The 27,117-nt window shown below is 42.7% G+C and overlaps 2 protein-coding genes and 1 non-coding gene across 5 annotated transcripts in view; 2 read left to right on the top strand and 1 right to left on the bottom strand.

The window, feature by feature from the left end:
- The window catches only part of LOC116845487, a 159,299-nt gene that overhangs the window by 26,210 nt on the left and 105,972 nt on the right, over positions 1-27,117 (top strand). The window lies entirely within an intron of this gene.
- The window catches only part of LOC116845482, a 129,281-nt gene that overhangs the window by 80,032 nt on the left and 22,132 nt on the right, over positions 1-27,117 (bottom strand). The gene's annotated exons all lie outside the window — the stretch shown is intronic.
- Positions 6,268-6,483, top strand: LOC116845516. The gene has a single exon (XR_004378257.1). It is a non-coding gene; the product is annotated as a small nucleolar RNA U3 (small nucleolar RNA).

The raw sequence follows: 27,117 nt of genomic DNA, 5'->3' as shown, positions 1-27,117 counted from the left end.
TTAACTGTACGTTATTAAGCTTCCCGCGCCTTATCCTCGCGATAGCGCAATCGTTGCTCCGACAATTACAAACGCAACAACTGTCTCGTATCTGTATTAAGCATCGTTATTTGGAGCTCTTCTCAGATTTTAGTACAGAATTGAGTGATAGTTTCCCAGTTGAATCACTATTGCAGGTACAATGTCACATGTGTCGTATGATTGAACTGAAAAACTTAAATCTAATTCTGAGTAAAAATCGGAGTATCTTGTGTGAGACGAACTTTATGTAGCGACTATTAATACGGGTCTTAATTAGACAAGACGCTATGTGTCCAACTTTAATGTGTCTCGGCGTATTAAAGTTGTACCAAAAAGACATGTTCGCCAACATAGATATATGCGAAGATGCACTCGAGATTTCGCCGGATATTAGACGACTTTATTTGTCTGGATGCGGGAATGCCGCGTCGCTATAAAACGTCGGCTACGTAACGTACTGCCCGCGGGAGCGTTTAAAACACACAAGGGTTAATTTGTAAAGAACTCCGCCGCTGTTTCTTTCTGGAGTTCTACGCTATTTACGATGCCTTTACGACGTTTTGCCGACGGAACCGGTATTTTACGCTTTTCGTCGTTGCATTCTCGCGGATTTTTACGGGCCCTTAACAACTCCATTAGCCTCTCCGTAAATGGAAAATAACACTGGTCGCGTGTACCTTTGCCGTCGCGGCGCGGTTACGCAATAAAGCGCGACATCGATTTTCATCGCGTGCAAAATGAAGCTGAATACGTTCGGACAGATAAGCGACTTTCTTTCCAGCTGATTACGACAATTAATATTGAACAATGGAATTTCAAGCCGTGGCTTCTTTCACGTTATACGTTCAAGTATACAATCGCATCAATTAACTTCTTAAGTGGCACGCACGGAGAAATATTAGATTCCTTTTGATTTACTTAAATTATAGTATTTTTTATTTAAATCGTATCAAATACAAACCAAAATTAGATATATTTTGTATTTCATTTTTCACAAAATTCTTTAAAGAAAACACTAATAAAAAGAAAAGAAATCTAGATATGCTTATTTGAAAAAACTTCCACCATGAGTGGAATCGTGCAGTCATTTTGAGTCATCACTGAAGAGGTTAAAAGGTAAATTGCGAATTAATTAAACGGTTTTGCATATTCCTAAGGACCGATTGATTTTGTCTCACACGTAAAAAATTGTTTCTAAAAATAATGTTCTCCAAAAGATGGGCGTCGACGGATATCTTTCTGCAATCTCTCCCACACAAATCTATCCGCGCACTTCAGCCCAACTAATCTACTAGTAAAACTGCAAGGTTAATTACTATCCTCCCACGGCGATCGTGCGAAAATCGTGCGCGAACAACATTCATTCGACTTCCTATTTTTCTCATAAATCTCGATCTGCACGGCGCCACGCTCTGCCGAAGGAGGGACGATCGGGAGGATTATTGATATCGTTCTTTTTCTTTTGCGTAGGCGTAGGCGGCGCCTCTCCAATTATCGTGGTACACAAGTATACATTATGTCAACGGGAACGAGTCGGGATTTATATATCTCCCATGAGCCCGGAATAACTTATCGGAAGTATGTAAATCGAAAAGCAGCACGTGGGTATTAGAGAAAGAGAGAGAGGGTGGGAGGGAATCCTGGATCGTTTGTTTAGTGATTCTAAGGTGGACAGGAGGGCGAGGATGGGGGTTGGTCGAACGGCTTAATCTTCTTAATAATGAATAGCTTCCATGGGTCGAATAAGAGAGAGGAAGAGAGAGAGAGAGAGAGAAAACGATCACGATGAGAGAATCCTTAATTATTTATTTTTCATATCCGGACAAGTGGAGGTTTCGCCGCTCGTGCGCGCGCGCTTTATTGTGGCCGAGGCATTAATAGTTCGATAGGGATCCGACGTGACGATGCACGATGCCTCCCTTCGCGCCGGGTCTCTTCTCGATGGGATGGAAGAGAGGCGCAGATCCACGATAAGCAGGTATCTTCGGCGCGATATCGTGTCCTGATCGCGCGGTTTCACACGACGGAAGGAAAGTGAAACCAGTTTGACGTTCAAACTGGTAACGCGCCCCGACAGTGGCGGCGGGACCATTCCCCGATGTCTCGATATCATGGGACTTGGATACATCGATGTCACTGTGTAGCACCACGCCGATCCAACAGGGACAGACGAATGTCCTGTGCCTGAGAATGTAATATCTTCTGGAAAGGCGCGCGCCTTCGAGATCTCATCTTCGTGCGTGTTGCTTTCAACATGTTGCATGCCGAAATTCGCATAGTGTCCCGATGTGTGTTGCGACATAAACAAAGAATATGGATGATAAAAATATGAGAAGCTGAAAGTCGATTTTTCAAGAATAGTTAGATTTAAATTTAGCCTCTTTAGTGGTGATTTAAAATAATTGCGCGATTCTTTTCAAGATGGGGAAATTTTTAAAATAATCATATCCCTCTTTAAATTTCTCTTCTCTTTATTATTATCTTCTTTGGGAAAAGGATTTTTAAAACAGAATAAAAAAATACAATAGTTTAAGTAAATCAAAAGAAATTGAATATATCATCACGAAATTTTTTCGGCTATACTATTTAAGGGGTTGGGCAATCTAACAATGTATGTTGAATGTGTTTTTTTTAGCAGAGTTTAAATTTAAACTAATTTAAATTACTATTGTAATATCAAATTGCACCGCACAACTCGAAGTGCAACTCAGGAGATGACATTCGCAAGTTTCTCCAATCGTTCGACACACACATATAACAACTAATTTCACTTAATTCGTTTATTTTATTATAGCAGTTACGATTGCCGACGTGACATTAATGGTTAGTGTTTGTAAATCTGCTTGGTCGCACGGTACGTTACGACATCTAAAGAGCCGTGTCATTTGATTTCGCGGAGTCGCTACGCATGTTCGAATTACACGTTTTAGAGTTAGTTAGAAATTTCCAGCTGGTTTTATCTCTTCCGAGATTCACTGCTCCTTACACGGTAAGAGTTGTACATAAACCGCGCATAAAATGCCACACGATGACACTCTATTGCCGCGATACGTGTAATATTACCCTTAATTATAGTAGGTAATTTATCGAAGTGACTTAATCAGGCACATTTTCAATTAGTTGTTCGGAACGCATTGCGTCAGAGATTCCTACACGGAAAAAAGAGATGTGGTGCACCTAACAAAAAATATTTAGTTGTAAGCAAATAGCTGCATCATTCTACATATCTTTGTATAATAGTAATATGTATGGTTGATTTGACTTACTTTGAAGTTGCGCGTGATCTAGTTGTGGCAACCAGAAATTAGTAAGGGGATCATTTTGCATAGACAAGCTAAATATCGATATAGTTGCATTAATCAATGCTATATTGCAAAGCAGCGATGTTAGAAAACAAAAGCAATTCACTACGCGCACAGCTAGAGATGTATACATGTGAAAACTGATTCTGAGTGTATAAATATACATTTGTAATTGTCGCGTAAGCCGCGTTTGTATTAACCATGTATTATCACCGCTGCAACATAAGTAACTCAGCCATTGCTCTTTGGTTACAACAACCACATAAATATTTGTTCCGTATTTTACTATTGAATCTGGTTGGCACAACCAGATTTCTGTATGGATCAACCATATTGTTTTTTCCGTGTACGAAGCTACAGTCACTGTCGTGTTTATCGTGTCGATTTTAACGTTACTCTATTTTTCACACGGCACATCGTAGGTATCGTTGCACCGATAAATCAACGGCGAGCAGTGCGAGAAGTCTGTGCGGAGTTCAAAGTGACCGAGATGCGCAATTAGCTCATGCTTTTTCCAGCGCGTGTGATCGCGCGTGCACGAAGGAATCGCAAGGTCGAATTTCCGTCTCTTGTTGCTCGCACAGCGCGCCACGTCTCGTTCTCTCCCATTTCCCACGTGTGTCTCACGTCGGACGGATTTGGACGCCTAGGGCGGAGGAGGGACGCGCGCTGACCCGGAATCCGGCAGTAGGAAGCAATGAACTTTTGCGAACCGCGCTTTGCGGCTTTCAGGTATAGTCGCCGCGAGTAGCCCATTTATCTCCCTCGACTCGGCCGCACCGAGCCGCGCGAGTTATATTTAGCCGACCGCTATTTCGGTGCACCCCGTGGGCCCATTACTATCTTCTAAGGTGTTCCGTCATAGACACGGCTCCCATGAATCGGCGGCGGTGTCGCGACAATTGCACGTTGCATGTTATTCTGCGAACACATCTATACATGCAGAAGAACAAGAAAAAAAATAGCGAAATTTTAACGAAAAGAGGAAAAGGTAATGCATCGACTTGTCGTCAAACCGCAAATGACGCTACACGTCCGTTCTTTCATTCTGTTTCACGCGACAAGCGTTAAACAAGTTTTCGAGCGACAATCAGAAACTTATGAAGTTTCCAATTAAGACATCCCTCCGGTTAATCATGAAAAGAATCGATGGCACGCGGCTGAGGCACATGACAAGGGACGTCGCCGCGAAGCGTATAGCATAATCTATTCCACCGGAGATTGCATTTCGCCCGTCGTATATTTATTGCTCTATTAACTTGCAAGCACACCCTCCAACGTTACGCAGCATGAATCAACCGTGCACGCGTGACACGCCACATGCGGAAATATCAGACACGATTATTGCACCAATGATATGACGCTCTGTCCGCGCGTGAAGACTATGGGCGCGGATATGAAGAAGTATTCACATAAGACTCAGACTCTTTGCCGCAGCTTAAATGCGTTTCATGTATTCACGCGCTCTCGAATTGATCTTTAGCATGTGGAAATTGAGCTATTATGCTCGATGGAATATTTGACTCCAACAGCTCGAGTGTTAAAGTTTACATTGAGAAAAAAATGTGGGAAATAAAAATTATTTATTTATTCAATAAATGCTAATAGCATATTTACTTAAATCAAAATTCTTCAAAATTGAATAAATAATTGCTTTTGTGGAAAGTTACACTGAAGAACTTATTTTTGTATTTAAAACTAAAGTATTTGGTACACATACGATTTGGTTGGCTCACAAAACATTACCATGTTTTTTAATTGTGTCAAGTAAAATGTATGAGAAAGCAAAACACATAAGTGGCAAATTGAATTTTCTGTTTGTAATCACCAAACATTTGATTGATTCTATTTTAATTAGATTTTCGTTGGGTGTCCCAAATTTTAGTTTCGACAACAAAATTTTTTTTCATTGTTCAGATTTCAGATTTTAAGAAAATGTATATTTTCTTATTTATATTTTATACATGTTAGTATAAGTAGATGTATGTTATTAGCACACCACTCACCGAATAAATATTTTTATGTCTCAAATATCTTTTCTGACAGTGTATATTTAACGTAAATATTTATTAAACTGTAAAATATAAAATATTACTAGATTTTTGTTATAGTAAAATTCATTGTTTTTTATAAAGTTTTAGTTTCTAAAATTGATAACTTTGTGTTTTATTATCAACTTGATTGGAACAAAACGTTGAATTTATTGCAGAGAGCAAAGGGTTAATATTACTGTGGCGATTGCGCGTGAAGATATTTTATTTCGGTCGCGAATCCGAAAGATTAATTATGATTCGGTCTTCGATTCTATTTGTCTATCGTTCTCGTTGTTAATTTAACGTGAGAAAAATGTTGTCGACTCTAATTCGCTAGTAATAAGCAAATGCCGTTACGCGATTAGACGGGGTTCGACTTCTTAAAGATATTCAAAGGGATGACTCGTTAAAGCACAACGCTGATGGGATTACGCCGTTTAACCTAACTGTATTCGGTTAAAGGACGCGGCCTTAGAATTTCAAATCGCTGCAAGTCCGACTCGAGACCGGGGGTGTTCTCGCCCTATTGTCTTGTTCTCGGAGGGAAGCTGGCACGACAAACACGAGTCTGCAAGTCGCGAGTTGCCTCCGCCGTCTCGACGCTTCACAAATTCATGTGGCGCATATATGCATTATTTATGGCGCCATGAATTATTATCGAATCTTCGAGACTACGTTGCCCTATTAGGGAGCACCCTTCATCCGTAACCGGTCCGCGCGACGTGATGTTCGTTAGACCACACCTTGATTCTCACTTTGCGACTTCCTCGGTCACGTAACATCTGCCAGGAAATAAGGAATGCCGAAATAATTTCGACAGCCGCTAGATGGCTAGGCTACTAGATAGTTCTCTCGCAGTTAAAATGCTTAGCACCAATATATATATAGAGGTGCATTTTCGACGCAAAGTTAAGATCATGCTTCACAGGATCACTTCTGTAGTAGCTAATCTTGCACTTCTTCCCTAACACGGAAGTAGATTCAACCACGATGAGGAGCAAAAGCTCCCTTCCTTGAGCGTGAGGACGACATGAGTTCCTAACTTGCTTCGAGAACTCTGTCATCGATGATCGTTCACCTTTTGCACTCAGTGCAAAGGGCAGGGGAAGGGGAGCATTCTGAGTGGCCTTTATAAAATTCCGAAAGTTAGTAAAAATTGTATTTTTTTAAGGAAATTATCGAATGGAAAGAAGAATTGTTCAGGAAATCGAACTTTATAAATAAACCCTGTGATAAAAACCGTTGTTTCCAATGCTCAAAGAACAATACTGAAAAAGGGTTAAAATTTGCCAATGAGCGAAATGTCTGTCTGCTTCTCTTACGTATGTTTACACACCCTTCGCTGGGTGGTTCCGATAGATCGGGCGTTTTTTCAAGGCAAATCCGAAACAGAACGATTGGTAATTTTCAATAAAAAAACCTTAATTAATTTAGTTGATTGTTTTTATTAATGTCTGTATCTTTAGCAATTGAAGTTCTTAATCAACAACCCACCTTCGATCTGTTCTCTCGTAGCTCTTACCAACCGAAAATCTATTGTTATCCTATACTTCTAAAAATTTAAATTAATTTTTTTTACTTGCGATAAAAATTTATTCAATTATATCACGAATAACGACATTAAAAAATGCGTGCACGCACGTATGTAAATATGTATTACATATATAGGTTTGCACGCACGTTTCTGTTGTCACCGTCAACATTAATTTAATCCAAGATACATCGCGTGAAGATTGCTGAATCGGGATTCGTTACTGATTAAGAACCAACTGCTAAACATACAGATATTAATATAAACAATCAACTTAATTAATTAAAAGATTTTTTTTGACAATTTCCAATCCTTCATAGAAAAAAGTATTTGCTGTATTAGGAGGTTTTTGTGTAGGAAAATTATATTTTTTCACATATTTCACTGTAGTTTGGACAATTTTAAGCTTTATATTCGAGTTTAACAGACCAAAAAATATCAAGATAGACCGATTTCATACATTTCCATCATGGCCAAATTTTGGCCATTTTTCAGCATTCTTTCAACCCAAATCTTTTGGTCGTCGCGGATAGGAAAGCACCGTCTCGAATGATCCGCGATAATGCACAGAATGCATTCGCGACCTTTCTGTTTTCTTTATTGTCATGCGACCAGTGCATACGAATGCAGTCGTGTCGCACACGCACGGAGCCACAACGTGATTGATGAATGATTTATGTTCGCGTCACCCATTACAGTAGATTTGTGTGTACACTGCTTGATGTCCCTCGCTAACAAGCCTGTAGGAAAAAAATATTTACTAACGCGTGTTTGTTCCATCGAGTTTTCGACCAGCGTGTTCCAAATTAGAAAAAAGAGTATCTAATATACTTCGATCTTATGCAAGAGAAATATCCGCGAAGTATCCACGTTCGATTTTGAGGAAACTTGGGATGTTTGTAGAGTAATCACAATTAAAAAACATTATGTATATATCCGTAAGCTACCTTATCGATCGTCAAAATATTTTTGATCAGTATATCATATGGTCAGCAGAACACGTAGTATTTTAAAGTGATCTCGACAGCCACTAGTTGGCTACGCTACTAGATAGTTCTTTCGCAGTTAAAATGTTTACCACCAAAATATATATAGAGGTGCAAAGTTAAAGATTAGTGTCCCTTAAGGATAGAAGTACTAATCTTGTACTTTTTTTCGGCTCTTGGAATTCAACCATGATAAGGAAGGAAAGCTCTCCCTTCCTTGAACCTGACTTCAAGGATGACATGAGTTCCCGACTCGCTTCGAGAATTCTTATCGATAATCGTTTACCTCTTGCACTCAGTGCAGGGGGCAGGCGAAAAAAGAGAGCATTCTAAGTGGCCTTTATAAAATTTTAAAAATTAATTTTAGAAAAAGTTTAGTTCTAGAAAAAAAAATATATTTTCTTGAGAAAATTCTCTAATAAAAAGAGGGATATTGGAAAAAAATAGTTAAGGAAGTCGAACTTCGTAAATAAACCCTGATTAGACCTGCCGAAACGCGACATATGCATTTAACCCTTCCGTTAATACGCAGATACCTGAGATTCTATTTCGAGTTGTGCACATATCGTCGAGCGTGTTAAGACACTATATCGGCATATTGGTCAGATAGGTATTAAGGATCCTTCTTTTTTGCTTAGAGACTCTCTAGAATACAATAGAGAAGAATGTTTGAGACTTAGCAGTTAGTATAATGGCATTTCGCAGTGCCACGTGCTAAAGTAGTCGACTAACTGATGGCGGAAAGATGAAAAATTGTGCATTAAGGAGTTTATTCCCTTAAATCAAAATGCTTAAAATTATACAAGAATTTAACATAACATTTTTCGCAGTAAAACATTTATAGTTACAGTTTTACACATGCGATTTATCTGCACCATTCCTTGAAATCAATTTGAAATTAATATTTATTATTTAGTGAAATAAATATATGAAAACATTTTGTTCAATAAATAGCAAATTTAACTTTGTTAACTTCTTTGGTCACTCTACAAATATGTCATGTATCATAAAAATCGGGTGCACTTTGCGAGTGAGATTCTTTCGAATGGAATGAGGAAGTCTTGAACCTACGCGCATTGAAATTCCAGTCTGCAGCAGTTGGCGCAGTCTGCGAGCGATAAGAGGCGTCCTGCCGTGCCATTAATTAAAGTTTGGCGCGTTATCGGTGCGATGGCCGGGAATTTCGATGAAACTCCGCACGAGACCGTAATTCGCGTGTATATCTCGCCTGCCACGTGTCAAAGCCTCACGAGACGTCATGAAATCTCGCTCCCATGCTCGAGAATTCCGCGCGGAAATAATGGGCGAAACATTTTCAAGATCAACGGCGTTAGTTAAAACTAACACGGGCGATTCGGCTCCTTCTATTTTCGTCTCTGAAGAAAGACGACGATTCAGTTGGGTCTCGCTCGAGTCTAAAGCTTGATCTATACAATGTGTTCTTTACTTCTTGTTTCTTTCTTTTTATCTCTTTTTTTATTCAAACTTTAAATCCTAAACCAGAAGACAGAGAACGAGAAACAGGAAAAAGCACATTACAGCTTAAGAGCTACAACGTTAGCACAATCGATCTATCGAAGATGGTTTATTTGTCTTCAATCACGACACTTCTCGGTTTCCCGGTGTCTGATCCATTATGTGTCTGACTTCACGCAGAATCTGTGATACGCGGGGCGGCCACACCAGCTGCTTGGATTCTATTCTAGGTTGACCTATAGAACGGTGGTTCTTCCCTGTTGTGTGCGTGAGTGTGTACGAAACTCGGTCTCGGGATTGTGCGTCGTGGCTCGGCAGACTCTTCGTTTTCTCTGGGTGGTCGAAATACACCGGCGATAAATTCGAACGCGGCGTCTCGCCGTACGCGGAAGGGATCTGGAAGAGCTTCGCAATTTCTTTTTTTTTGTTATTTCACTTTTTTTGTTGAATCACCACGTGAGAAATTCGATCTGGACGCATATTCGCGCGACTAGGTCACGGCAAAAGTTCTCATTGGCGACGCCAATTTAGCGTTGAGGCTTACATGAGATTTTAATGCCTAATTTTATAATGAAGTTCAAGAGGAAACGCACGTAAGAAATTTCGTACGGAGTAGCACTCCTTGTTGTTCAATGAGGCTTTGTGAACGTTTTAAAAATAGCGTGATTGTGCGAGTGAAATGTCGCAACGAAAGTTCCGGGATATTTCGATGAATGAAAGTGGCATCAAGGTGAGGTCAACGAAACCAAGAGTGGATGAGCTTTCGCTTTTCGCTGCCAAATGCGTATCGTCTCGCGTAACAACGCCGAGAGATAGTCGTTCGGGTTCAACGACACGACGACGCTTCGCGGATTAACGTCAACGATTAGATTATATCACGAAATTGGACACATCAGCGCGGCATGATCGGTCGGCAGGAGCAAGTGAATCGAACTGGTCACTGCTATTAGTTTACGTTGGGAATCTCGGACCTACGTACGATCGCATGAGTTTGACCAATTATCGACGCGATCAACCGCGTGAAAAATTAATTCGCCGATTTGTAAACCGAGGACGATTATAGCGGTGAGTTTTGCGTTGAATTAGCGTGCGCGCGAGAACCTGAACGAGCAGCAACCGGTTTTGATTTCTCGCTCGCATTTTTGCGCCGCGCAGATGTAATCGAAACGATCGTTTCTCCTTTTGTTCTTACGGTATACGGTATACCCGGTCCCGCGGATTATTTTATCTCACGACAGTTTCTACTCGTACGTTCGCGCGAAAGAGAGAGAGAGAGAGAGAGAGAGAGAGAGAGAGAGAGAGAGAGAGAGAGAGATGTTGTGAGTTGTAAAATTTAGTCAGATGTGTTTCTATAGAAGTAAAACGCGGGTTGTTTACGTTCCAGTATATCGACAAGTTATCAACGATGTAACGGGTACTTTACGACTTTACGACATCCGTAAAATCTAATGATTGGAACGAGTGACAGGCGTTTTCACATTTTTGTCAGATTACGCACCGTTTATGATAGATGTACTAATGAAACCTCAGAAAAGCTGGAGGATTAATAGTTGTCAATTTTGAAGTTCTTTTCGGATTTTAGCTTCCATAGTTTTAGAAAAAACTTTTTTATTTTAGAAATTAATTTTTCAAGAAATTTTTCAAGAGATATCGTAATTTCATTTTTTTTAAATATTGTATTTTTTATTTAAAAAATGTAACATTGAATTGCACACGTTCTCGTTTTCGTTAGAAGATGCGTTTGCGTGGAGATTTTTAATAATTATTTATGAATGAGGGTTACTGATTATTCGCGGCTTCAGCGCAAAAGAAATTTCTACAAAACTCTTATCACAAATCGTAATGATCGGTATTATTTTGTGGCATCTTATTCAACATCGATTTAATCTCTTGAGAAAGAAATTCCGGCTCATAGTACTTCGATCAGCCTTAGCTTCGTACTTTGACAGCACGCGACTGATGACGGTATAGTAAACGTGACGAGCGATTCCAGGAGCGATCAATCAGGACCACTGTGACCCTCGACCTCCCTTGAGGCAGGACTCACGAAGTCATGTCCGATCTCTTCCTGATAGTCCATCGTACTTGAGAGATAAGATATTTGAAGAGTTCATGACACGTCACGACGAACGGACGGCGCTAAGGTTTAGGACCCCCTCAGCGCTGCACTCTCCTCAACTATTGTCCACCTTGTTATGCAATCAGACGCGAGTTAGAAGCGTCCATAATGCTGACGTCTCAGTAACTGGCGTGACGAATGTTTAGGAAGCAGGAAGACGCGATTAACCTTGCGTATCGGGAACGTTGATCACAAAGATATGAGTGACGACACTTTTCTCCCCCTTGTTTAGAGGGATAGCGATTTGAAGAATCTTTCTGGCAAAACTGTAATTTGTTTAACAGGACGAGAACCAAACGATAACTCGGTAACGACATTTCTGTTATCACGACCAAAAATATTCGAGTACGTTAAAATTTAATTGAAATAACTAAGAACAATTGACTGAATAAAAATTTCCCTATCTTATCATCAATAGATCGATAATTATTAAAAGTTTCCGGCCAGCTGAATCCGTATCTAATTATGCATTTTTCATTATTGTTGATTAGTTGAAAAAGCAGAAATTTGTTTTTTGGATTAATTAACGGCGATAAAAAACACAGCTAGAAACGAACATGGCTGGTCGAAAACTGTAGATCTATCGAATGATAAGGCATTCGTGGACCTAAGCGTGCAGGTGACGTCGTTGCAGAAGCGCGATAACGTTCAGGTTGATGCGCGAATTTTCGGCGCACGTTATCGCCATCTTCGATCTTTCCGCGTCAAGCAGCCGCCATTGACACATTGATCGACGTCGCTGCTCGTTTTGTGTGTCTTTTGCCCGTCAAAACTGAGTCTTGCGCGTAAATAAATATCGGGAGTGTTAAAAACAGCGACGTGCGATCGTCAGAACGTATCGTCAGAACGTGAGTGCGTTATTTAGGTATAATCTCCTCGTTCCTCGATACATCCGGGTGCTTGTCGGGACGTGTCGAGTCGGCGTTTCTCACACTTGTAAGTGCCATCGACTCACTCAGGTAGTAATAGAATCGTTGAAATTATTAATCAGAAATTAGAAACTATCGATCTAGTGAATGGTAAGACATTCACGGAGGCTCTAAGAGATGCTTAATTTAATTAATTAATCTTTTATTTAATTGATAAGATAATCGATCTCGATTGTTTTATCTTTTCAAGATACATTAAAGTCTCAATAATAAAGTCATTATGTTAGTGTTGAAGAAAATAAAACGCGGTATGTTGTATGGCTGTAATCCCGATGCGATTTATTCGATGTTGCAAACGTATACAGATGACGACCTGACCTTGTTGTCTTGTTTGCGTTTCGTCTTCTACTTCTTTCTCGCCTTCTTCATCTCTCTCTCTTTCTCTCTCGCTCGCTCACTTCTTTTCTTCTTTATTACTTTCATTCTCTCTTTCTTTGCTTCTTCTCTTTTCTTGCCACTTATTGATCTCTACTGCCCTTTGACTTCGAAGACCTCCCGTAGGGCCGCCCGTCGATTGTGTCATTGACTACGACATATCCTCTATTGACTGATAGAAACCGAAAGTTATGACGTGTAGTCGTCGACGACGGTTCGAACATATCCACGATGTTGAGAATGCGACTGAAATATCTTTAAGACACGTCGCGGAAACAATGTTGTAAAATATTTTTAGACGACAAACAGGCACGTTGATGACGCGTAATTTTATTTTAGCATGATATTTCGTGATACTTCGTACTATTCAAAAGCCAAAACCATAAAACTTGGTTCCACCAAATGTGTGCGCTCGATGGGTTGAATATTAGATTCCAAAAGCTTTGAGCTGTAAAAATTTAGATATAAGAATATGATGCTATTATAGACATATTATTAGCAATATAACGCACGCGGAATATTTTCTTCGAACTAGAAGTTTAAAAGCGCGTTGGTAGAGCTTCACGATTAGACGCGAATCGCGTTTGAAGCATTAAACCGGTGGCACCGGTGTCATCGGAGAAGATGCGGCGCGAGACACACGTACAATTGCAAGGAAGTAAAACTTCCTCGTCCTTGCTCGCGCCGAGCGATTCGAGTTCGACGCACCTGTCTCGAGCTAATCGTCGCTTTAAGTGATCGCGCCACGTTCCACCAGGTACGTAGACCCGCGTAAATAAGGCACTTCTTGTTGTCTAGCGCACCTGCCCGCGGGGTTTGCACTTCGCTTAATCGTCCTGCGCATCCTCGGCGGCTGTCTCGGCCGGTGAGCGCGAATCCATCCGGAACGACGCTCGGCGTCGTAACGCCGCGCGTTCTTAACCAGCGCGCCGGCTACTTAGGCGCATTAAGGATAAAGAGTCCTAAGGACTCTTGCCGCGTAGAGATTTAACGAATTACTGTGCTCGCTCGCGAATAGCGGTTTGTCGTGCCTCGAGGAGTCGAGTCGACGAGGAAGCTGAGGTAGAAAGACGAATGAAGGCGCGAGAATGACAAGTCATCGGGTACATGAAATAAAGCAGCAGATATGTTCGCATGAGATAGATTAAAGATCAATTTTCGGGTTAAATTGCTCGACTTAAATCGTCGTGTCTTTTTAAGTGAAATCTATATTCTGCTGATTATGCAGTTTACTTTGTTTGTTTTCCGAGTTTGGACCGCGTCTTCCTTGTGTTTGGTTCCGACATTTCGTGAACGTTCACTTCTTTAGGGAGCGAGGCGACCTGAAAAGTTACAGATCACTCTGTTCCCTGACGAAGTGAACGTTCACGAAACGTCGAAACCAAACACAAGGGAGACATAGTCCAAACCCGGAAAACAAGTATTGGACAGCACCACGAAAGCTTAAAATACCAGATTATATAGTTTATTGATGTTTTCTTAATTGGACCTTCAGTTAAATTTCGAAGTTTAGCGTCAATTTCTTCGTAGTTTTGAGCTGATAGATGCCAGAGATTTTCCAGGACTAAATTATCCGCTCGGCAGAGAAAACTCGTCGCTGGGTTTATCTTACACGACGAACACGTTCCTCGGCATAATTTTCTAATTGCGCGTTCACGGTCCCCGGCAAAAACAACCGCGAAGGATCCCTATCGTAAAATTAACCGTTTGCCGATGAATCATTAATCATATTCAACGTCCGTTTCTTGCTCTTTCGCGCACGACGCTTTCCTCTTTTAATTGATCGCGCGGGACAGTTCTAATCGATAGTAGTTGACAAACGTGATCTGTTACTCGCTCGATCCCCGTTGGTCACGCATTTACTCGCGATTATACGGAGTGCAATTAGAGGAAAATGGACACAGCGGGTCATTCGCTTATGAGACTTAGAGTTGACTTTTCCTAGTTTATAATATAGAATTTTGTCGTTGAGTCACACACCACACTGAAAATAAAGTGTTTCGCCAATTTGTCACAGTTATTAATTGTGTCGCAAATCACATGTGTACTCTCTCGACATTCGCGTAAAAGAAAAAAAAAAAAACAGTCGATTCCAAATCTCCTGTGTACATGCATTTTCCGTCGGTTCTTGGACACCCTGTATTGCTTTTCGCGGACTTTTTCCGTTGCATTCCGCCTTGTGCCGCGACGCGGTAACATCACCACGGCGACGTGGTCGACCGGCGCTCTTAGGAGCTGCAAAACTAATTATCCGCGGCGGAAGGAAGAAAGGGCGTCCCGCAGGCGAGCGCGAATTCTCCGTCCGTTCGTTCTTTGCGACTATCATGGTGCGAGGGCCGACGAGGCAAAGGTGCGGACTGTATGCGAGTAAAAGGGCCCGGCATGTCGCTGGCGCGATAATTGATTCGACGGTCCGGGACGAGCGCGCAAGTACCGTCGCTAAAAGCTCCATTAATGGCACGAAATAAAGTGCGACTTCCTTCTAAAAATACATTTGACGCATCTCGTCGAGGCTGTCAATATGCCAATGAGAATGTCTCGAGAAAAGCATGTCGCTCTCTCTTTTTCTCCCTCTCGAAATATTGAAAGACCCGAAATTAGATTTAAGAGCAGAGAAGTCGTCAGTTGTATCGATTCGAGTGTTTTGACTTGATTAGATTTAATGGCGTACTTTACGAGACAGTGTTGGCATCTCAGAACCGCGGCCAGCACTCGTGTTAATTTGCTTTTACGATTAGTGAGCCTTCAACTGATCGAGATTTATGGGGAGACCAAAGTGTCCGGATTATTAAGCATGAGATGGGTTAAAACGAGTCGAGTCCAAACCGGCACTCGACTTGCTTTCGGCAGCTTTACCCAAATTTTATCAAATATTAAGGTGTATGGAAATTAAAAAAGAAATAGATGAATAATTAATGAATCATTGATAAATAATTAATAAATCGCGACATCGAACCGGCTTCACACTGGCCGAGAGTTACGCGTGAAAAATCGACCGAAGATGTCGAAAACCATTTTCTGCCTCATCCTTTGAGAGACAGGAAGAGAGATCATCTCTCTTCTGAAAGGCGAGACTCACCTGGGATGAAGCCCGCAACGGACACCGACTCTATCTAATCGCCGTGCGGCTATTGTCGGGAGATCCGGAGAGATCGGATAGTCTCGTCGACTGTTTTATTGATAAAATCCGGAGGCTCCGACAGAGGAAGGCTTTCCATAAACGTAGCTCAGATGGCAGCCACGTAAAATAGATGCGAGAAGCATGCTAGGTCGAGAAGAATCAATGAGACGCGAGAGAGGAGATCGATGTGGGCGGCACCTTTGAGCGGACGAAGGGTCCGCCAAGGTAGCGCGGCATGCATCATCATCCTTCTAACCCCTTGCTATCCTCTTGCTCCCGCCCGCTCGCCCACTCCTCCTCCTCCTTGGGGAGTCGATAAACCCCGGCGCTCCTAATCAGAACCGCGTCCTCATCGGTGGTATCTCCGCTGCGTTATCCCCTTTATTGTCGGATGATCTATCGCGGTAATATTGAAAAATGGCCGCCGTCGACGACAGATCCGGAGATACATAATATATGACGAGACTCATTGGGATCGCCGGGGCTTTTCGAGGGGATTACAAAGAGCGCTGCCAGCATCCTGTTCCGAGACAGAGAGAGAGAAAGAGGAAAGAGGGGAGGAGCTTAACGGAGTAGGAAAAGGGACACCGACGAGACGCCGATGGGGTTGCCGACGTCGCCGACGTTATTGAACGGGACGGCGAGTCGCGGGCGGCTTGTTTAAGCATCGGCGGCTTCCGCGGGGATTTGCCAGATTGTATCGCTTAACAAGACGCGAGACGGCGTATTAACTTCGTTCATCGATCGGCGAGCGCCGTCGAATCGCGTTTAATCCGCGCGGTGCGATCGGATGATTAAGACGATTCGCGATCCTCGGATTTCGCCCCGACGCGAGACCTCGTCCCGTTCTTATCTCGCTTCTCGGACGGAGGACATCGTGGAGTTCAGTAAGCCGCGTAGAAGTCGGGATTGGGAATATTACGCGCCGTTACGATCGGCCCACGTTGCACGCGGTGACAGTATCGCGGTAATTAGATCGGACAGGCAACAAAATGTCTCGGAAAGCTCGCGCATAAATTGCCAGCGCCCGCGGCGCGACAAGAACGTAAAGATCTCACGCCGATTATTCGGCCGTGGAGTTGTCAGTTCGTCGGGCGTATCGTGTAGGTCCTTGTCGTCAGGTGCGTGCTCCGCAATCGATCCGCATGAACGGTGAAATACACGAACGTAAGGGAGGAGGAGGAGCTGTGTGCGTTCGTGTGGTAGATTGCAGGCAGAGGGGCTCATGCGAACAGAGATCGCGAAAGTGCGGAAGTACGCTTGTTTGCATGCGTCGCGACGGTGTATCTTACGATTTTCTCTGCACAGTGAACCTCCGCGAGATACGAATCCGTGTCATGTCCAGGAAGAGGAAGAGATCAAATGAACGGAATCTTTTGAGCGTCGCGCGCACATTTTCTTCACTAACGCACGCAACGCAACGCGACGATGCATTCTGCGTCCCGCATTTTCCCGAAATTTCCTAAGATTTCCCCAAATATATCGGCTCCTAATTATTCAAAGGTTCACGTTATTAATAGACCTTATTATTAATCATCGTTACGCCGTGTTGACTTATCAGGACTTGATAACATTATCTTATGCAAATCAAGGATACACGAGAAAAAAGATTTTACTACCGCAGATAATCATGGTTTTCTGAAAATGTATTTGTTGTTGCAACTAAAATTTTTACTACTGTCACTGCTACATCGACTTCGTAGCTAAATATATGCTTACTAGCAGCTAGACTTTTAGATGTAACCACATGTTACAACGCAATTTAACTACCATACGCAAACTCTTGCTGCAGCAGCATCTCTGCTTTCTCTGCGTCCCGCATTTTCCCGAAATTTCCCAAGATTTCCCCAAATATATCGGCTCCTAATTATTCAAAGGTTCACGTTATTAATAGACCTTATTATTAATCATCGTTACGCCGTGTTGACTTATCAGGACTTGATAACATTATCTTATGCAAATCAAGGATACACGAGAAAAAAGATTTTACTACCGCAGATAATCATGGTTTTCTGAAAATGTATTTGTTGTTGCAACTAAAATTTTTACTACTGTTACTGCTACATCGACTTCGTAGCTAAATATATGCCTACTAGTAGCTAGACTTTTAGATGTAACCACATGTTACAACGTAATTTAACTACCATACGCAAACTCTTGCTGCAGCAGCATCTCTGCTTTCTCGTGCAACCTGATCAGGATTATAGATTAAGAAGAAAATGCTTGGTATTTGTAACTATAATCACGCGGAGAAATAGTTGCTGTAAGTTATGCTCGAGAAAAGTGAGTTTTTTTATTGAGTTCTGCCACAATGTTAGTGATAATAACCTTATATGCATGTCATTACTATCATTTTCATGTTGGAACAAACAGAAAGCATAGTTGGGGCCAACAGTATCCATAATTTTAGTTGGATCAACCGTTTTTTGCCTGTTAGCGTAGGATAAAATTCTAACCCGCAGACGCGCGGATCAACCGGAAATACGCGAGCCACGGCGATCCGGACGGTTGTTTCGCGCACCGTTACCGTGACGGATAATAAATCGCCCCGGTGATACTCCTCGCGCATGTATTGAAGATCCGCGGTGCTTCGCATTGCGTAGTGTTTGCGTCGTGCGTGCGCCGTCACGTCGAATTGACACGCTAGCGATTCGCGCGCGATCACGCATTGAGGCGGATTATACGAGAGACGCGGTAGGTCGATGACGCGTCGGGATGCGCACGGTAGTCGTGTACCTCGCGCGATATCCACATACATTAGAAGTAATCTATTGCCGTGAATGGCCGAGTGAGTTACGGTGTGGATAAACCGCGCGGTTATCGATCTGCACGGGAATATTCGTTCCCTTCGCGAGGGACTATCGAGAAACGTTACGCTCGAGATACACGAGCACCGGACGCGATCATTAGTTATTAGAAATTATGTACCAGGGATACATGTACGCGCGTGAAGAGCTCGCGAATTGCGCCTACTGGAATTTACGCGTAGCAGCGCGGTATATATCCGTGGAAGCGCGAAATTTATACTGGCGGGCAGAGAAGTGGACTCCGCAAAGGGACGAATCTCGCGCTCTGTGTCAGTATCTTGTACGCGCAAACGTGCTAAAATAAATTTTCAGTGCACGCGAGAGAAAGTGCAGCTTCGCAAAGCGCAATTAAATTCCTTTCTGCCGAGCTTCCAGAGACTCGCAGCGTATTTTTTTTCAGCCACCGCGAGAAATCTGCACTCGAGTAGCGCCTAGAACCAGAGAACTATTCTTTCTCTTGTAGAGAGAATCACGTGTCTCTACAATCTCCGACTTTTTTCTATTTTCTTTCTGAACACGAAGGCTCGACTTATCCGCCCGCGAGGTTCGGCCGAGCTATTCGAGTATTTTTAAAATAAACGAAGCGCCAATAATAGCAAACGATAAGCAAATAATAGCGAACTACATGGTAAACTACCAACGCCAACGGCGGCGCAAGAGTGAGAAAGAGAGAGAATAAGGAGGGAAAAGGTGGGGAGAAGGGGGCGTGCGCGATAATACGTGTGTGATTTTCACACCACCACGTGGCCGGGCGCCCACGTGCCGAGATATGCGCAAATGACGAACGTCTCTTTCACTATGCGCGCGCGCGCGCGCGATAATCTTCCTCGTTGCATTAGCGACTGCATCTCTTTACGACGCCGACGATAAGAGTCGCGGCGAATGAGTCTCGCGGGGACTTTACACGCGCGTTTTGTATTTGGACGTGTGCGATTAGACGTGCGTCGTCGCGATAACGGCTCGCGGATAAGATATTACGAGGGTTCCGCTAATTAATGGCACGGCCCCATGTCGACTTGGCCATTTATTATTAGACGTGTAAAATAACACATCCCGAATATAGCAGATCGTCCAGATTACCTTACATTGTATTTTCGCGCCGTGAAAATAATCTTACTGTGAGAACAAGAGGCGAGCAAATTTTTTTAGCGACTCGAGTCGAAATTTTGGTTCTATATTATACTTGAATTCTGCGACGCAGCTAAGTTAACAAAGCTTAATTAATTCTAATGATATAATTTATTCTTACTTTGACTCTGATGATGTTCGAAATTTCCCTTTTCTTTAACATCAAAATAGGTTCTATTATAGGTTTCAGAATATCAAAATAGGTGTTGAGTGGAATGCTGAGGCTGAAAATAGGATTGAAATTTCGACTTGGGGAGTTTGGCGAGATTGGAATTTGCAGGTGTTTTGATAATTTTCAGTGAAATCACAAGGAATAATAGATTGTTTTCTGACTGAATTGCGAGATAAATTGAAACGTTTTCGGAATAAAAAATAGTTTGCTAGAGTTTAGGTAGTCGCATTTAATGCGGCACTTTTAGAGACGCTGTGTCGCGCCTCCGTTTTATCCTTGATATATCTCAGTCGCGGAAAGCACGTTGCGTATAAGTGGAACTCGTTTCGCGAGATTTTCATCGGGAGTGGAATCGAGTGAGCGAGCGGATTACTCTCAAAGCGCTCGCACATACCACGTTAAGAGAAATGTGTGGGGACTTCACGGGACGCTAATTAAATGCCCGGTAACATTTTTAAATATCTACGGCGGAGATAAGGAGCAGCATCAGTATCGATCTTCAATTAACATTAAGTAAGGGAGCTACTTAATTAAACGTTCAGGTAGCAATAGGGGATACCTATTTTTCTTTTTCTATTGAAATCCGTGCTTCCGCAGAGACGTTGTTAGTTTTTAGAATCTCGCGGTGGCAAGATTCAAAAGCTATGTCCAATCCGATATAAAAAGTGCAACGACACTCGAGGGATCCGTCTTTTAATCGCGAACCGAGATCCTCGTGTTAAGCTTCGCACTGATCCCGCATTGGACGGCCCGTGAAAAGTTCGATATAGCACGTACTTCGCGCGACTCTAAGGCGAGTTTACGACGAGAGATCGCCCTTCCACCAGTTGAACGTAGAAGTATACTTCTATCTACCTGGCTATAGCTAGACGAATTATTCGACTAAGGTAGATTGATCGGAAAGATGGCCGGAATAAAAGTACTTGTGGCTATGAATCATTAATAATTTTGCAGTAAGATCATTAAAATTTATAATCGCACTCCTTTGATCCGTAGATCATCTCTCGAATTCGCAGTTACTTCGCGATAAATAGTCGGCGCACCTGAACATTAACCGACCGCGCTTCCTCTGCTTTTTCTCATAGGCGTTATCGTGATCGATCTATCTCCTTAGATTACACGGGAAAACACGTTTTCTCTGATCGTTCACGCAGAATTGCACGTACTTTTACCCCGTTCTACCTTGTGGAATGTATTTTCGAGATGATAGTCCAAAGAAGCGAAGCGCGCACACACGAGGTGAGAAGCTCACCGCGCGATTTTTTCTGGCTGATCGTTGACACATATTCGCCAGAAGTCTCGTCAGTCAGTATTGCGGACAGTAGCGACATATACATACGTGACAACTAAAAATAAAGGAGGTAGATAGATGTAGCAAAGTTCGTTGTCTCGTCTGCGCTCTCTTTCTCTCTCTCTCTCTCTCTCTTTCTATGGAGCTATGCCAAAGAGAGAGAGGCATCTTCGAAAGTACCCACCGCGAACTTTGCATGCGAGAACGGTTTCGTTCTCGTCATTGCCGGAAAGCGGAGAGCACACTCGATCTCGTCAGACATTACAATTGTAATGTTTACTTATCTCGTTCAGTAATCAATGAAATTCTGCTTCTACTATCTCCTCACACGGTTGACACAGTTTAACACCCGTCATATCGAAGTTATCTTTTCCTCGTTTACGTCATCGTGTATTTTACATAAGTCTACGTCAGAAATCATTAAAGTCATCGGAAGAAACGTGTCGCTCAAGACCCCCCCATGCAAATATCGCATGATTCATTAATTCCGACTGCTATCTAATTAAACGCTCTAGAATTTGAACACGCGTGTGCACCGCTTGGGCACGAGCGTGACTATTTTCGTGCGGGCCAAGTCGAGCGGGGGTTCGAGCGCCACGAGAAGGAGAAAGGGTCAAGATAGCAAGACGCGCGCGAACGATAAACAGAAACTCGAAAGTGTACACGCATATAAGCCGAAATAAGAGAACGACGCGCGCGACGGTTCCCTCGTAAATTAGCGCCCCTTTGTAAATCTTATGAATGAGGAAGAATGAGGGAGCAACAATGGGACGCGTTAATCGTAAATTTTCGCTGGTACACGTCCCCTTACCGCAACGCGGTAAGAGGACGACGGCTGAACGAACAAGAACAGCGAGGCGCGGCAAGAAACAGGACGAGACGAGAAAAGAAAATGAGCAGATCAAAATATCGTAAAGTGCATCTCGATGAAAAAACGGGCAGATAATGCGATAATAAAGAAATGGCGATTAAATTCGCTTATGAGCGAGAACGCGAAAAAGTAGCGTGAAAAGGCGAGAGAAAGACGAGTTTCATCAGGAATATAAAATCAAAATAAAGAATCTGCGAAGAGAAGGCACGCGCCGCGCAGCGAAACTATCGCGCGAATTATCGACAATTAATTAGCGATTAGAGCGGTAATACGTCGCGATGATGTCATGTCCGCTATCATTAATGGTGGATTATTGCTTCTATCAGGATAATTACCGCGTATCGTTCGCTGACACGACGCGTCGTCGCTTATTAATTAATAACAAACAATTATCGGTCGCATGCCGCGACTGACGTGAAAAGTGCTAAAAGGTGAATGTCAGTCGTTATGATCTCGTCGGGCAAACGAGAGAGTCGTAAAATTGTCGAGACGTTACTCATGTACAGTAAGATACGTTAATGATATCCTTATTGAGAATAAAAAGATGTAGAGATCCTTGGATCTCTCATAAGAGTGATTTTATCCAAATTGTGCGTGAGAGAGAAAGTAAAATATTAACTATCTTGCAATCGATTTAGCCAACTCTGACGTGCACTCAGGCGTTCAATTTTTTTTAGACGTTTACCTTTTATTTGTCTTGTTGAAATATAAAATTCGTAAGATTGTTGTGATTTGAATATGAGCAGGAAATGACAAAACATGGTGGCCAAATCAAAACGCGTTACCTTATGACCAGTCTCTCATTAAAGGATCTCACTTCTTTACATTCAGAAAGGACACCATTAATGCACCCAACCGTACAAGGGTCAGCCTGCCTTGGCCTGACCGAGATACTAGTGAGATTCGCTGCGCGTCGCAAAATTTATCCGTCTTCCAGACGATCCCCATTCGTGTTATTGGCGTGATTATTATCCGCGGGAATCCGGCGCGCAGTAAAATAGAGGGTTGAAGTGCAAAAGCCGCAGGGAACAGCGGCGATTATTATTATTTACGATTAACGGCCTTCATATACCGTGCACGATACACTTTTATACCATCCTCTTATACTCGGCAGTCGTTTATTTTCCCTCCATCTTCCTACGCTAAAACCGCAATTACCGCGAACATTTACGCATCCCCGGAAGACACGAGGGATTATCGCTAATATCGCGAATAAATTGACACGATATCCAAAACAGCAGAATACGATGCGAAAGTGTGATCTGAACTGTGAAAGCTGCAAAAAATACCAGTGCGGAAAGCATCAAGCAGATTTATCTCCGGGGCTACTGACAGCCACGCATTAAGTGTCGGTGATACCTCATACATCCCGTATCTTAAATTATGACGCCAAGAAACGAAGGAAACGCGCAGGAGCACGCAAAAACGCGGCTCTCGCTTACAGCTCACAAAATTCAGCGTTTCGTGAATTACACTCCGTTCGTGAAACTATTTTATTATCTCGTAAATGCCGCATTCGACTATTGTATTTAAAATACGTGTAAAATATTTACTGCCAAAAACGAGAAGTCGCGAGAGAAGGTGAATTTCATGAAGTTATGATTGAGAATCGATTTCAAACTGATAATTTATTGTTTTTCGCGACAACATGTCTCAATTAATGAATCAGTGCTCTCAATAATCAAGAGACATAAACGCGTTTATGTTTAAGCGAGAGCCGCGTTTTCGCGTGTTCCTGCGCGTTTTCTTCGTTTCTTGACGTCATAATTTAAGATACGGGAGGTATGAGGTATCACCGACACTTAATGCGTGGCTGTCAGCAGCCCCGGAGATAAATCGACGCGGGCATCGATTTGTTCGCGCGATTCGCGTACGCATCTCTATCCGTGGCGAAATTGCGACCATAAGCAACGAGAGATGCGCTGCGCTAGCTCCGGCGAGATAAAATCGCGCACAGTCTGCACAATCAATGCGCCGTTGATACCAAATAGAAAAAGGGAAAATTCCTCGCTGCCGGGGCTTTCTGTGAAATTATGTCATTACAAGAGGCACCACGCGGCCCCTCGAGTGCAACGTTTACGAGGAGGAACGTCGCTCATAAATTGCGACTTTCATTCGGGACGACGTTCGATAAATCACCATAATCGCATGCTAATATTTCACCTTTACGCGGAAACTGACGATCCGATAACTTTAATACATCGTATAGTCGTATGATAAAATAATCATAAAGGGTTAAGGAATATTTACAGCCACACACAAACTCGCTCATTCTTTGAGAAACCAAAATAAGAGCCAACGTAAGATATTGACGTCGACTCTCATCGGCCTTTTCTTTTTTTATTGATCCTTCAAAGAATCAATTAATCAGAGAGCCTTGATGATTGATTTCGTAAGTTTCTTTTCCCAATGAATTGATCGAATTGTTGCGAATTCAATTCTGATGATTACCATTCGGTGGTGAACATTGCAATCGTTACATTCACAAAAAATAATCTCACCCTAAGTAAAGTCCTCTTGTATATAGTGTCAAGAGGATTCTTTTAAAACCCAAAAAGAAAATATTCCAAGCACAATATTATTCCTCTTTATTAGGAGAGAAGCACTCTTGGTCGCTTAGAATATGGGATTACAGGAGACTTGCACCTTGCAATTAGGATTCTTGTTTTTTTTTGAGTGTTGGAATATTTACTTCATTGGTTTCAGAAGAATCTTCTTGAGGCCATATATGAGGAGAGAGTCCCGCTAAGGATGAGATTATGTTCTCTTTTCTGATGTAACAAGGAAAGTACAGGCGGATATTCTCTGGAATGGAAGTGACGAATATATAGCAGACGTTACAGCAGACATGTTGTACTTCATCAGCGAGTATAGGAAATGCGCAGCAGTTTCCGCCGCGGAAAGGGATATTTCGCAGGAAGGGAGTGATCTTTTTGAGCGTTCGCGCGGGCTGCACGTGTAATATCGAGGTTGCGACTATTACCGGCACATACTCAACTCGCGTTTGTCGGTCAGTAATCAGCGGGATCGCTACTTTCTTGCCGCCGACGTAGAAAAACGATGGCAGTCGCCGCGATCAAAGGGCGCACCATCGCATGAACGTAATCGTATAGTAGTCGAGGTGGATCGAGGTTTCCGCGTTTACGAGTTCCCATCGCAAACGAGACGAGCATTACAACAACAACGCCGCGGCCGCGGCGACTGCTGCGGCCATAGTCACGTGCATCGGAATTCACCGCGTTGGGATGATAGTCGTCAAATTGTTCTTAATCGCACTTGCGCGTGCTGTAATTCTGGTACGTACAATGTAACACACGCGGGACCGCGGGGTAAGAAGGCGCGAGCGTGAGGTTCGCGCGAAGAAGATACGCAGAATAGGGAAAGCTTCTCTTCGCGCTCACGGTGCGCGAGGGGCGTTACGATTATACTCAAAGTATCAATCGCCAGAGTAATGGACTGTAATACACCGTTGTCGACGGGCATGATCTATGGCATTATAAATGATGGAAGTATCAATTGGGCGAGAATCGCTCGTCGCTCGTGCAAAAATCGCCGATAAAGAGAGCGACAGAAGTAGCGGCCGATCAAATTAGTTACGCGGAGCTATTTTTGCCTGTGTCGGGAGAAATTACAGTCCGCACTTTGCGCATCGTGTATAATATCTTCGTTATCCTTCGTTTCGTGATTGCCAGATGTTACCTCAAATTCGTAGTCGCCAAACTCGTTCCTCTTCATTGAAATCTCTCAGGTAGACTTTTACGACTATCACGACGTGAAACAATTAATGATGGAGACTCTAATTTTTCAAATTATACTTATCAGACACAAATACATTGTATTGAATTAATTATTAAACTTACATCATACAATTATTGTATTAAATCAATTATTAAATTTACATCATACAATAATATAAATTTTTTCTTTTATATTGGTGTAGTTACAAATTTACTCGGAAAATTACACTCAGATTTTCATATTACACTTATTAGGCAAGATTTGCTCGTATTTCTATTTCGTTGTTCTATAATAAACATGAGTGCCACATAAGCCACTCATGAGGGACGCAACCTTTACAAACTAGTAAAGTCTCTGTCAAATTTACGTACACCTGCTTGGGCTTGCTTAAACGCTGGAATCGATAAGAAGCGTTTAATTTCGGAGGATCTTCCGAAATCTCTCGTGCTCGCCTTTTTCCCGAGTTCTCGTGCCGGCCGACATTTCCGTGACGATTCTCGTCTCTTCTCACGGGAGGGAGAAGAGGAAGAGCAAGAAAAAAAAATATACACACACCTACTTACTATCTTCCCAGCGTTTGTGCTCGTTCGATGATTTTCTTCGACACAATGGGAACCGACAAAAGGCGCCTGTCAGACGGACAAATCCGGAGAATACACCTCCCGGGCCCGTTTCGTGGGTCTTCCCACGAGGGGCCCGTCGCTCTTGACACGCGTCGGTTCTCTCCGCGTACGAGCTCACCACGGGAACTCGACGTGATGGGCACAATACGTCGAAACTAATGCGTTCGACCACCATCCCGGGCACACGACGAAAATCAATCAAGTCCATTAAAGGACGGCGTCGCGCACGGTTGAGGATTATAATTCCGATACGAGGTATCGTAACGCGATATACCTGCCTGACCGCCGCCGTCGCGTCGTCGACCTGGCTGTTGCATCATTAATGAAGATCCATTTAGCGTGACGCGCTGTCGATCACGGGACTGATGACGATTTCGTCACACGCTGTCAAGCGACGGATACTTGCAGTCTGACCTTTCTTTTTCTCTTTCAGTCGGTGTCTGTCTCTCTCGAAATCGTCACCGACAGCGTCTATGAAGCTGGCACGACAAATTAAAAAAGAAGAAAATGATAATTCTACTAGTACTTTTTATAGTTCTAGAGTTTTAGATAGGAAACAAAAAAAATTTTTAATACTGGAAAACAGCAAATGAA

Source organism: Odontomachus brunneus, unplaced genomic scaffold (assembly GCF_010583005.1).
Source record: "Odontomachus brunneus isolate Ranch 3 - 2012 unplaced genomic scaffold, Obru_v1 Obru_scaffold_052, whole genome shotgun sequence".
Lineage (NCBI taxonomy): Eukaryota > Metazoa > Arthropoda > Insecta > Hymenoptera > Formicidae > Odontomachus > Odontomachus brunneus.
This window is presented reverse-complemented; position numbering and strand designations above follow the sequence as displayed.